A 13,141-nucleotide genomic window follows, 5' to 3' on the forward strand; every position below is an offset into this window, starting at 1 on the left:
GGCCCTCCTCAGTGAGGACATGCACGAAGGGCCGGGCCGGGGGGGAGGGGACTCATCCCCCTTTTACTCAGGAGAATCTGATCACAGAGTGTGCGTGTGTTTGCCACACAGGATATGGTTTCCGAAGTTTATGAGAGCAGTATTAGAAATTAATGTTGAAAATATTTATTTTGAGAGAGTGCATGCGCCCCAGTGGGGAGGGGCAGAGACAGAAGGAGACACAGAACTGGAAGCAGGCTCCAGGCTCCCAGCCGTCAGCACAGAGCCTGACGCGGGGCTCGAATTCACGAACCGTGACATCATGACCTGAGCGGAAGTCAGACGCTCAATCGATGGAGCCACCCAGGTGCCCTGAAGTTAACATTTTTAACACAGAAAAGCACAAAGAACATAATTGTTCTAACTGTGCAGGGAGAGCCTGGGGTGAGGCCAGGTGAGGGATCCCCTCTTATTTGTAGGGTGGTGTTCCCTCCTCCCGCCTGTCCCGGGGGTGTCAGAGTGGTCCTGCCCAGCATGCAGCCCCTCACTCTCCCCGGCGGGGCCCGGCCTGAGGGTAGAAGGTGCAGGATGGAGTGCCCTCCACCCTGCGGGGGACCCAGAACCTCCTTCTCATCAGCCAAGGGGGGGCGGGGCGGAGAGTGGAGCCTTCTGGAGGGTGCGCTGACCTGCCATCCCCATGGGACCCGTCTGAGGCCCCCTGGGCCCCCCGCCCCGCCCCGTGGGTCTCTCCTGGGCCCCCTGGAGCTCTCTCACCACCTGCCCTTCCCTTTTCTTTGGACCAAAGTCGCTGAAGGGCACCCAGGCTGGCTGCCCCCTCCTGCTCTGCTCAGGATGGGCTTGTCTTCCTTTCTTCCTTAAAGAAAACACAATCCCTTTTTATTGTGAAATGTCACATTATGACGGCAAAGTGCCCCAAACCAAGACGCACAGCCGGAGAGCTGTACCGGCCCCAGGCCCAGCCATAGCAGCCCCCTCCTCCCAAAGCCACCCGAGCCTTCATGCCTCCCTTTCCCAGGGGGACTTGTATCCCCTGGAGCCTGGGGGGCACAGTCCCAGTGGGGCAAACTCAGCCTCTGTCTGTGTCGTAGCATCTGGTCACTAGGAGTCTTCCCCAGGGCTCGGCAGGAGGGGGCGGGTATCACGCCTGCGTGTGCCCTTGGGCTGGGGTCCTCGTGGCTCTGTGCACAGACCTTATCCCACGGACCCTTCCAGAGCTGGTGTGGGGAACCAGGGCCTGGGGGTGGCTGCAGAGGAGGTCAGGGCTTGGCCAGGATTCACCCCAAGAGCGCTGGGGGCCATGATCACCTGTGGATTCCAGAACAGTCCCCAGGGTAGCAGATGGGAGTCAAGGTGGGGGGAGGCTGCACATTGAGAGGCGTGCAGGAGAAGGGTCAGTGTGGGCCCATCAGGAGGCGCAGGGCCCGGCGGTGGGTAGGCACTCAAGGGCCAGCTCAGGACGGCGGGACTGTGAGTCCCAGACACCTCGTGCCTCGCGGCTGGGGGGTCTCAGAGGGGCTGTTAGCCAGCCGCCAGGGCTGTGTGTGTGCGGAGTGGATGTATGTTCCCAGCCTGAGCCGTCGGCCGCCCTCCTGGCCCGGACCCCCTGCTGGTAGATGTGGGCCTGGGTGTCCGAGGGGCTCTGGGTGTGGGGTTTGCGCTCTGGCAGTCTGGGTGTGGGCCTGGGGCGTGGGTGCGTCCCTTTCCAGAAGCTCAGAACCGGGGTCCCCGTGTTCCCAGGACGCAGCCCTGGCCCCAGGGAGGGTGTTTCAGCACAGGCCTGGGGGTCTCTGGGCTCAGAGCTTCTCCCGCAGGCTCCTCGGGAAGCCGTGTGAGCCTGCGTTTGTGTGAATGTGTGAGCCCCTGGACCGTGTGTGCCTGCGTGTGTGTGCGTGCATGCAGCGCCCACATGGCTGTAGCTGAGTGTGAGCCTCTGAGCATGTGTGAGTGGCCGGGAGGGTGCCTGTGTCTGTGTCTCTGAATCTGCGTGTCTCTATCCGTGTGTCTGTGTCCTTGAGTGTGTGTGTGTGTGTGTGTGTGTCTGTACCTCCATGTGGCTGTGATTCTGGTGACGCTATGTGTGTGGGAGACCGTGTGAGAAAGGGCCATCCCTTCGTCTAGGCCATCCTCGTGGAGCCCTGTCGTCTAGGCCATCCTCGTGGAGCACTCTCTCTTCAAACTGAAGTCTCCTCTGGGGGGTTCTGGCCTGGCTGGGGAGGTGGGTGCCGGCAGAGATCCCCGCTCCTGGGAGGCCATCTGGCCAGGACGCCGCCGTGCCATGTCCCAGATGGGGGCACTCCCAGGGTGTCCCTCGCCATGGTCATCATGCCCTCGCTGGTCCTCAGGGCTTCTCAGCCTGGGGCGTTGGAGCCACAGGCAGCTTGCTGTGTGCAGGGTGGGGGCTCCCAGGGGTCTCCACAGCCCGCTAGGAACAAGGGGCAGGTCTGCATCCAGGGTGGCCGTTCGGGGCAGGCCCTGAGGGTCTCTGGGCTGGGTAGGGGTGGCCCCACCGGGGAGCCGGAGTCTGAAAGTGTACATGTGGGCCATGGAGGGGGCAGCCCCTATTCTGGGCACAGCAGGGACAAGGGTTGGGGGCAGGATGGGCCCTGAGGGGCAGTGCAGGCCGGAGCTGAGGGGTGGGTGGGACCTGGCTGTGGGCCGGGGGCTTTGTCCCCGGGTGGCCCGCAAGTCCTACAGGAAGCCCCTTCCACGAGGCAGTCCTCTGAGAGGCGGCCTGGGGGCCTGGCCGCTCTGGACCTGTCCACCTGGAGGGATGGCCAGGGCGGGGGGGGGGGGGGAGAATGGTCAGGAACCCTCCCAGCCAGCAGCTGGCCCCGCACCAGCCTCCCCTCCCCCCACTGCAGATGCTGGAGAGTTCTGGCTGGACCGCTCTGGTCTCAGGGGCCAGTGGGGCTTTCCACCCCGGCCCCCACCTGCTCTGTGGTTCCCGTCCTTGGTGTTTTTAGAAATATTTGCAAGTGTATGTTTGTGCCTGTGGGGGGTGGGGGTGGGAGCCGCACCGGTGCCCACGGGGTCATGTTTTCCATACTGAGCTGGGGGGCGGGGAGCCGTGTGTGCGGCCTCCCCGGCGAGGGCAGCGAGGGTCCTGGTGGGGCTCGTGTGCGCCTGCCCGCCGGACGGCACGTGGAGCCCCGGCCTGGGTGGTGTCCTCGGTGGGGAGGCCCCAGTGGCCAAGGCGCCTGTCCTGAGTGTGGCCCAGGGTCCTGCTGTCCAGAGCGTTCCAGAAACACAGCCTCCCCGGCTTGAGGAGACAGATGGGGAGTGGGCCTCGGTGACAGGGAGGTCCCACCCCACACTCACGCCCCCTGTGTGTGTCCACGCTCGCTGCTGCCCCAGCACTGGCCTCCCCGGGTGTCCTCGCGGGTGACAAGACCCGACGCTTGCTCTGTGTGCCACAGCCTCCCCTCCGTGGCCTCACAGCTCCGACCTTGCCTGTGACTGCGGAGGCCCGGGGAGGCCGAAGTGCCCGTGCCGGCAGAATTCCTGCCCCAGGGACCGAGCTCAGCTCCAGGGCGGCTCACGCGAGTGTGTGTGAGAAGAGCGGGGTGATCGGGGCCCGTTGGTGTGCACGTGCCCTGCTGCCTGCACAGGCGTGCACAGATGTGTGCAGGGTATATTATGGACACGCGTGCACGCAGATATACACAGGTGTGTGCAGTGTGTAGGTGTGTGCACAGACATGTGCAGTGTGTGTGGGTGTGTCCAGGTGTGCACAGGCAAGCAGTCGGTGTCCCCAGGAGACCCGGCCATCTCCTCTCGCTTTCCAGCCTGGCTCGTCATCCCCTCCAGCCACGATCTGGGTCTCTCCTGCTTCTCCTCACACCGCCTGAGCCCCGTGGGCAGTGACAGGGCCCGGCTGGCCGTCAGGGTGTGGTAGGCCGGCCCCAGCAGGGAGCAGGGGCGCTCGGTGAGCTGAGGAGCCCCCGGGGGCCGGGGCCGGGCCTGCTCCCCGGCAGGACGAGCGGCGAGGGCGAGGACCCCTGTGATTGAGCCTCACGGAGGCGCCTGCGCTCCAGGGCGGGTGGCCAGGACCTACACAGAGACGGACGTGTGGAACCCACTCGCGCACGGCACGCCCGTGGAACACGCACGGCACGCAGAAGCGCAGAGGAACGACTCCGTCCCACACACTGAACAGCATGGGGCCCACACCCGGCTCCAGACTCCCACGGACCAAAACACACGCTCAGCCCTCCTTTTACACACTCAGAACACGTGCACACTCACACACTCCTGCCTCCCTACACACGCACTCAGAGACGTGCCCGTGAACACACACTGACCTCCTCGGTCTCCAGCTCACACACTCACTCATGTCCAGAGGGGGACATTCAGACCCCCACATGCACACTCACACTCTCACACCCGTTCTCCTCCCTCCAGGCCCTGGGGGCTCAGGGAGTCCCACTGAGGCTCACGCAGGCCCACCACTCCCTGTGGGGCTGAGCAACGTACCCGGGTGTCTGGGTCCCAGCCTCACCACTCACTAGACCTGTGCCTCCCGGCCCGCCTTGGGGGTCCCATCTGTGAGGTGGGCACAGGCTCAGGGAAGCCCACGGCTCAGGGAAGGCCCCCACACCAACGGTGCAGGAACATGAGGGCAGAGGTCAGCCAGCAGCTGGGAGCAGCCGAGCAAGTCCTGGGCCAGAGCCAGGGGGCTGTGTGCAGCTGGGGGCAGAGCAGCCTGGGGACCCCCTGTGCCCCTCCGGGGTCTGGCCCCTCGGCCGGTGGGGAGCCCAGCCAGCCCTGTGCACCGTTCACCGTCACTGTGCTGGCCGCAGCGGGGCCTCTGGGCCTCGAGGAGAAACCCGCAGGCCTGCCTGGGTCCCCAACAGGGGGCCGGGAAGTGGGGGCCCCCGTGCCGGGGGAGGCAGGAGACTCAGGCCTGGGGCCGGCGCAGGGTCCCCCACAAGGGCGCTGACAGCCAGGGCCGTGGGCCAGAGAGCAAGACAGCCACACGGCACAGCCTGAGGACAGGGAGGGACACCTGGAGGTCGTCAGGACAGAGGGCAGGGTGAACTTCCAGAGTGCTGGGGGCCCTGGCAGGGAGCACTGGGTAATGCACAGGTGCCCCATCACCGTGCTCCACACCCGAAGCCACCAGAGCACTGCGTGTCGACCACGCTCAGCAGCAAGAATGAAAAACGCTCTCAGCCCAGGTCCCACCACACGTCTGTGTCCCGTGTGTCCATGTCCCTCCAGCCCCTCCTCTCCTCCTCTGCACATTCGAAGGCCCCTCTGAAGACCCTTGCTGAGGAGGGCATGTGGGGGGGGGGGGGGGCTAAGGGGCAGGGTACGCCCGGGCTGACCCCCAAGCCTCCTGGCGATCCTCACTCAGCATGTGCCTCTAAAGACCAGGGGCTTTGCAGACGGCCATGCCACCCTGCCATTCCAAGCGAGGACTCCTGACTTCTCGGGGTCCCCCGGACCCACACACATCCCCTCGCCCCCGCACCGTGTCCCCTGTTCTCGGGCTCCCACCCGGACCCCCCGCCCTGTTCCCCTGGCCCTGCCCTGCGGTTCCAGCAGTGGGTCTGGGCACGGGGGCGGCCCCCGCTCCTTGGACCCTCGATCCCAGGCGGTGAGCCCCCAGCCCTCTCTGGAGCTTGCGGAGCTGCAGGTCTGGGCTCGGCGGCCCCTGGCAGTCACTGCCCCGTTGTGGCCCCCAGACTCGCCCACAGGGTGGGGCAGCATCGTGACTCTCTAGAGAGTCGCAGGTCAGGACCACTGGCCTCGGACATGCTTTCGCTGAGGGTCACAAGATGCCTTGGGGCCCCCGTCCCCTGGCTGCCGTGTGCAGTAGGGGCCCGGGGTCCAGGCAGAGGTGGGGGCACCGGGGTGAGGGCCGTGCTTTCGCTGAGGGTCACAAGATGCCTTGGGGCCCCCGTCCCCTGGCTGCCGTGTGCAGTAGGGGCCCGGGGTCCAGGCAGAGGTGGGGGCACCAGGGTGAGGGCCGTGCTTTCGCTGAGGGTCACAAGATGGGGTCTCCCGCTTCTTCATTCCCCCTCCATGTGTCAGCTGGGACCCCCCCCCCCCCCCCCGCCACCTCCTCAAAGGAGAAGTTCCCTCATCTGCTATTAGCTGGTGATTGTGGAGCAGGGATCATTCTGGAATGAGCACCGCTGCCTTCCCCTTACATGCCAGATTGAGACATGAAGAGACACAAGTGGAGAGAGAGAGACAGAAAGACAGAGACAGGAAGAGAGACAGTGAGAAAGAGGGAGACAGGGAGACACAGAGGTGGAAAGAGGCAGGGACAGACAGACAAACAGGGAAGGAGACAGAGGGACAAAGGGAGGTGGAGGACAGGTAGGGTGGGGACAAGGCCAGGCCTGGGCAGGGCAGGGGGGCCACAGGCTGACAGGGGCTCAGGTGCTGTGGTCACCCACAGCCACAGCCCGGGACAGCAGTGCCCATCCCCATGTGACCTGGGGCCAGCCCCCTGGCCCTGCTGAGCCTCGCTGCCCCGGTGTGTAGGGTGGGGACCGCACACCTTCTCCTCTGCTCCCTTGTGGTCCCTCTACACCCACCAGCCCTGGGGCTTGGACCCTCGCAGGCTAGCCTGCGGGGTGGCCTCCCTGGGGACCCCGATGACAAAGATGGGACAAGGAGGACAAGCTGAAGTCCCCACGGGCAGGGCAGTGGCTCTGTCACTGACCCGAGGTGGGCCTCTGCCAGCTGGCAGGGGTGGAGGATCCCCCGAACCCAGGGCCTAGGCCAACCCGGCCATGCGGTGGGGGCGGTGGCTGGGGCTGCAGGTGGGGACCGATGCGAGCTATTTTGGGGAACGGCCCCCGAGGGTGAGAAAGACGTTTCTCAGTTTGGAACAGACAGCCATTTGCATGTCACATCTAGGGCCTGGTTTGCCCAAAATGAGTAACCGGGGCAGAGACAGAGCCTGGAGCCTGTCACACCTGTCCTGGTGGGGGTGGGGCGGCGGGAGAGAGCGCCGTGTCAGGCCCTGGAGTTGGGCCCCAGAGGCAGGGGGAGGGAGCTGCCACCAGACCCCTGCTCCCCCCCACCGGGATCTCAGTGAGGGTGCCGAGAGGGGGAGTGCCGTCGGCAGGCTGCTGGAGCCAGCAGGCCAGGAGGCCCAGCACTGCCATGACCTCCCCCCCCCCCCCCCCCCCCCGCCCACTGGTGTTTGCAGGACACCAGCCAGGGCCGGTCCCCTGGGAACCGCAGTGTGTCACCAGAGCAAATGGAGGGAGATGCCCAGGGAGGGTGACGGGGGCGGGGAAAGCATGGCAGCATGAAGGGGCGCCAAGCGGTTCGTGTTCCAGTGAGATCCCTTGACAGGGGGAACTGATTCAGGTCCTTATTCTGAAAACAGGAGTAAGGGGAAGGCAGCGGTGCTCATTCCAGAATGATCCCTGCTCCACAATCACCAGCTAATAGCAGATGAGGGAACTTCTCCTTTGAGGAGGTGGCGGGGGGGGGGGGGTCCCAGCTGACACATGGAGGGGGAATGAAGAAGCGGGAGACCCCATCTTGTGACCCTCAGCGAAAGCACGGCCCTCACCCTGGTGCCCCCACCTCTGCCTGGACCCCGGGCCCCTACTGCACACGGCAGCCAGGGGACGGGGGCCCCAAGGCATCTTGTGACCCTCAGCGAAAGCACGGCCCTCACCCCGGTGCCCCCACCTCTGCCTGGACCCCGGGCCCCTACTGCACACGGCAGCCAGGGGACGGGGGCCCCAAGGCATCTTGTGACCCTCAGCGAAAGCATGTCCGAGGCCAGTGGTCCTGACCTGCGACTCTCTAGAGAGTCACGATGCTGCCCCACCCTGTGGGCGAGTCTGGGGGCCACAACGGGGCAGTGACTGCCAGGGGCCGCCGAGCCCAGACCTGCAGCTCCGCAAGCTCCAGAGAGGGCTGGGGGCTCACCGCCTGGGATCGAGGGTCCAAGGAGCGGGGGCCGCCCCCGTGCCCAGACCCACTGCTGGAACCGCAGGGCAGGGCCAGGGGAACAGGGCGGGGGGTCCGGGTGGGAGCCCGAGAACAGGGGACACGGTGCGGGGGCGAGGGGATGTGTGTGGGTCCGGGGGACCCCGAGAAGTCAGGAGTCCTCGCTTGGAATGGCAGGGTGGCATGGCCGTCTGCAAAGCCCCTGGTCTTTAGAGGCACATGCTGAGTGAGGATCGCCAGGAGGCTTGGGGGTCAGCCCGGGCGTACCCTGCCCCTTAGCCCCCCCCCCCCCCCCCACATGCCCTCCTCAGCAAGGGTCTTCAGAGGGGCCTTCGAATGTGCAGAGGAGGAGAGGAGGGGCTGGAGGGACATGGACACACGGGACACAGACGTGTGGTGGGACCTGGGCTGAGAGCGTTTTTCATTCTTGCTGCTGAGCGTGGTCGACACGCAGTGCTCTGGTGGCTTCGGGTGTGGAGCACGGTGATGGGGCACCTGTGCATTACCCAGTGCTCCCTGCCAGGGCCCCCAGCACTCTGGAAGTTCACCCTGCCCTCTGTCCTGACGACCTCCAGGTGTCCCTCCCTGTCCTCAGGCTGTGCCGTGTGGCTGTCTTGCTCTCTGGCCCACGGCCCTGGCTGTCAGCGCCCTTGTGGGGGACCCTGCGCCGGCCCCAGGCCTGAGTCTCCTGCCTCCCCCGGCACGGGGGCCCCCACTTCCCGGCCCCCTGTTGGGGACCCAGGCAGGCCTGCGGGTTTCTCCTCGAGGCCCAGAGGCCCCGCTGCGGCCAGCACAGTGACGGTGAACGGTGCACAGGGCTGGCTGGGCTCCCCACCGGCCGAGGGGCCAGACCCCGGAGGGGCACAGGGGGTCCCCAGGCTGCTCTGCCCCCAGCTGCACACAGCCCCCTGGCTCTGGCCCAGGACTTGCTCGGCTGCTCCCAGCTGCTGGCTGACCTCTGCCCTCATGTTCCTGCACCGTTGGTGTGGGGGCCTTCCCTGAGCCGTGGGCTTCCCTGAGCCTGTGCCCACCTCACAGATGGGACCCCCAAGGCGGGCCGGGAGGCACAGGTCTAGTGAGTGGTGAGGCTGGGACCCAGACACCCGGGTACGTTGCTCAGCCCCACAGGGAGTGGTGGGCCTGCGTGAGCCTCAGTGGGACTCCCTGAGCCCCCAGGGCCTGGAGGGAGGAGAACGGGTGTGAGAGTGTGAGTGTGCATGTGGGGGTCTGAATGTCCCCCTCTGGACATGAGTGAGTGTGTGAGCTGGAGACCGAGGAGGTCAGTGTGTGTTCACGGGCACGTCTCTGAGTGCGTGTGTAGGGAGGCAGGAGTGTGTGAGCGTGCATGGGTGTGCAGGTGCATGTGTGAGGGGCTTGTCTCCAGCGCCTGCCCTGTGTCCTGCCCCGTCTCTGTGTCTTTGCCTTGACCTTCTCTCTGCAGCTCTCTCTGTTCCTTTCTCCTGTCCATTGTCTTCACCTCCCCCTGTCTGTCTCTCTCCCCTCTTGTCTTTGTCTCTCTCTCTGTCTCTCTCACTGACCCTGGTGTGGTCTGCCCTTCCTGGACCCTCAGTGTCCCCCGGTGTGGGATATGGGTCCTGCCGTGAGCCCTGTGGAATGTACCTGTCCTGGTCCACAGCCCAGGGGGATGCCTGCTGGAGTCCCCGGGCTGTGCCCACAGTCTGTCGCTGCCTGTGAGGCCTAACACAGAGGAAGCACGACAGAGGGAGGGGTGTGTGGGTGCAGGGCCAGCAGAGGTCAATGTCAGACTCTAAGGCCAGGGTCCCACCTGGCCTGGCTGTTTTGTGGGCACAACCCTCAGAAGCCTTAGAGGCTGCATGCCGCTGAGTCCTGTGGCCGGTGAGAGCCCTACTGACCTGTGGATGTCAGAAGAACCTGTTCAGATCCTGCCAACACCTAGGCTGACCCCGGGCTGACCCTGTTTGACCCTGGCTGATCCTGGCTGATTCTAGACTGACACTGGCTGTCCAAGGTGATCCCAGCTGACCCTGGATAGACCCTGACTGATCCTGGCCTGATGCGGGCCCACGTGTGGTGGGGGCTGGAGTGTTCTGCAGGTCTTGGGGACTTCTCTGCCACCACAGCCTCCAGACCCTTGCCCAGGCCCCAGGCCCCAGGCCCCAGGGCCATCTGGCCAGATCTCTGTTTTCGGGCCTGATTCTCAGAATAGCAGTCTCTGGCTGGGACACCTGGCCTGGGCCGCACTCACAATGACTCAGCCTCCCCTAGGACTATTTTGGGTGTTCAGCAGGTGAAGCCTGAGAAGAAAGAGAAAAACAAGAGAACACAAACACCATCGCCTCCTCCCTTCCCCTGTATCGGGGACCCTCATGGATGGGGGCTCTGCCTCATGCCAGCTGGGCCCTGGAAAAGATGAGGCCAGACATGGGGTCATCACCTCGCCCTCCATCTAGTGCCCAGACCAAGAGGGTCTTGGATCACCTGGGAGGCTCCCTCTCTACCATGCAGGCACTCTGATGAGGGTCAGGACTAAGAACCCAAAGCATGGGAATAGAACTCAGGATCTAAGTGTGATGCAGGCCATGAACAAGGGCTCCAACTCAGAATAAATGGCCACTAACTCAGGACCTGACCATGTAATGAACACTAGGACTCAGTTTTTAGGTCCAGGGCTCAGTGACCCAGAATTGGGATTAGTGACAGGATCAGGGCAGAGTGACCAGGAGCAGGGTCAGTGACCAGGGATTGGAATTAGTGACCAGGACCAGGCTCAGGGACCAAGACCAGGCTCAGTGACCAGGACCAGGGCAGAGTGACCAGGCCCAGACTCAGTGACCAGGCCCAGGCTCAGTGACCAAAACCAGGGCTCAGTGACCAGGACCAGGGCTCAGTGATCAGGATGAGGGCTCAGTGACCAGACAAGACTCAGTGACCAGGACCAGGGCTCAGTGGTATGGAACAGGCTCAGTGACCAGGTCCAGACTCAGTGACCAAGACCAAGGCTCAGTGATCAGGATGAGGGCTCAGTGACCAGACAAGACTCAGTGACTAGGACCAGGGCTCAGTGACCAGGACCAGGGCTCAGTGATCAGGATGAGGGCTCAGTGACCAAGGCCAGGGCTCAGTGACCAAGGCCAGGGCTCAGTGACCAGGACCAGGGCAGAGTAATAAGGCCCAGGCTCAGTGATCAGGCCCAGGTTCAGTGACCAAGACCAGGGCTCAGTGACCAGTACCAGGGCTCAGTGATCAGGACCAGGGCTCAGTGATCAGGATGAGGGCTCAGTGACCAGACAAGACTCAGTGACCAGGACCAGGACTCAGTGGTATGGAACAGGCTCAGTGACCAGGACCAGACTCAGTGACCAAGACCAAGGCTCAGTGATCAAGACCAGGCTCAGTGATCAGGATGAGGGCTCAGTGACCAGACAAGACTCAGTGACTAGGACCAGGGCTCAGTGATCCAGGACCAGGGCTCAGTGACCAGGACCAGGGCTCAGTGATCAAGACCAGGGCTCAGTGACCAGGACGAGGGCTCGGTGACTAGGACAAAGCTCAGGCTTAGTGACCAAGACCAGGCTCAGTGATCAGGACCAGGCTCAGTGACCAAGGCCAGGTCTCAGTGACCAGGACCAGGGCTCAGTGATCAGGACCAGGCTCAGTGACCAAGAAGACCAGGCTCAGTGACCAGGACCAGGCTTAGTGACTAGGACCAAGGCTCAGTGACCAAGGCCAGGGTTCAGTGACCAGGACCAGGGCTCACTGATCAGGACCAGGCTCAGTGACCAAGAAGACCAGGCTCAGTGATCAGGACTAGAACTCAGTCATCAGACCAGGGACCAGTGATCAGGAACAGGGTTGAGTGTTGAGGACCATGGATAAGTGATCAGAATAAAATAATCATGACAGGGACATGGTGATTAGATCAGGCCACAGTGACTAGACCAGGGCTGAGTGATGAGTACCAGGGTACAATGTCAGGACCAGGGCTCAGTGACAAGGGCCAGGCACAATGATTAGGACCCAGGCTCAGTGGCCAGGACCATGGCTTAGTGATTAGGTCCAAGGCTCAGTGACCAGAATCAGGGCCCAGTGACCAGGACCAGGACCCAGTGACAGGGACCAAAGCTCAGTCACAAGGACTAGGGGTCAGTGATCAGGACCAGAGCTCAGTGAGCAAGACCAGGTCTCAGTGATCAGGACCAAGGCCCAGTGATCATAGCCAGGTCTCAGTGACCAGGACTAGGGCTTAGTGACCAGGACTAGGGACCAGTGATCATAACTAGGGCTCAGTGACCAGAACCAGGGCTCAGTGACCAGGACCAGGTCACAGTGATCAGGACTAGGGCCCAATGATGAGGACCAGGTCTTAGTGATGAGGACCAGGGCTAAGTCACAAGGACCCTATAGGGGCCAGTGATCAGGACTAGAGCTCAGTGACCAGGACCAGGGCTCAGTGATGAGGACCAGGGCCTCAGTGATCATGATCAGGTCTCAGTGAATCATGACTTGGGCTCAGTGACCAGGACAAGGGCCCAGTGACCAAGACCAGGGTGCTGGGTGCTGTTCTTGGCAGGGGTCTTGCTTCATACTGTCCTTGGTGAAGGACAGTTCTTGTCCTGTGCCTGTGCCTTATGGAGGATCAGATCAGGTGGGTTCTAGGTGAAGGACCCTCACCCTGGGCCTTGAGGGAGGTGTCCCCTTACCCCAAACCTCTGTCCCTCTCTTTTCCCTCCTCTCATTCAGAGTCTGAGAACCTTTGCCTTTGGGATCAGTTTATTGTGCCAGCACGGCCTGTGTGTGGGGGTGGGCGGGCAGTTTCTGAGCAGCACTGAGCTCTGACATCCAGCTGGGCTTCCCAGAAGCTCCTCCAGCCTCCTCCCTGCAAACACAGTGGGGTCAGGGTCCAAGGGAGTTCCTTGCCAGTGCCCTGTCCCAGCCCTGGCCTGCCTCAGGGGAGACAGATTGAATCCTACAATGACTTCACCCAGGGAACCTAACTCCCAGAGCCTGCTGGGGGACATTGAAGCCCCGGCCCCAGGACCGCCCACATCCTCAGTGTCTGTGAGGGGATCACCTCCCTGGGAGGCCAGATCCCCCCACCCCCCGAACCCCAAGGGTGTGGAGTAGGCAGATGCTCTGGTGGCCGAGCCCCCTGTCCCTGTCAGCCCACCCCTCTGCCTCCTCACCCCACCTGTGTGCCTGGCTGGCTTCTGCTCAGTACTGGGGGCCCTCTCTG

This window comes from Panthera leo, chromosome B3 (genome assembly GCF_018350215.1).
Source record: "Panthera leo isolate Ple1 chromosome B3, P.leo_Ple1_pat1.1, whole genome shotgun sequence".
Taxonomy (NCBI): domain Eukaryota; kingdom Metazoa; phylum Chordata; class Mammalia; order Carnivora; family Felidae; genus Panthera; species Panthera leo.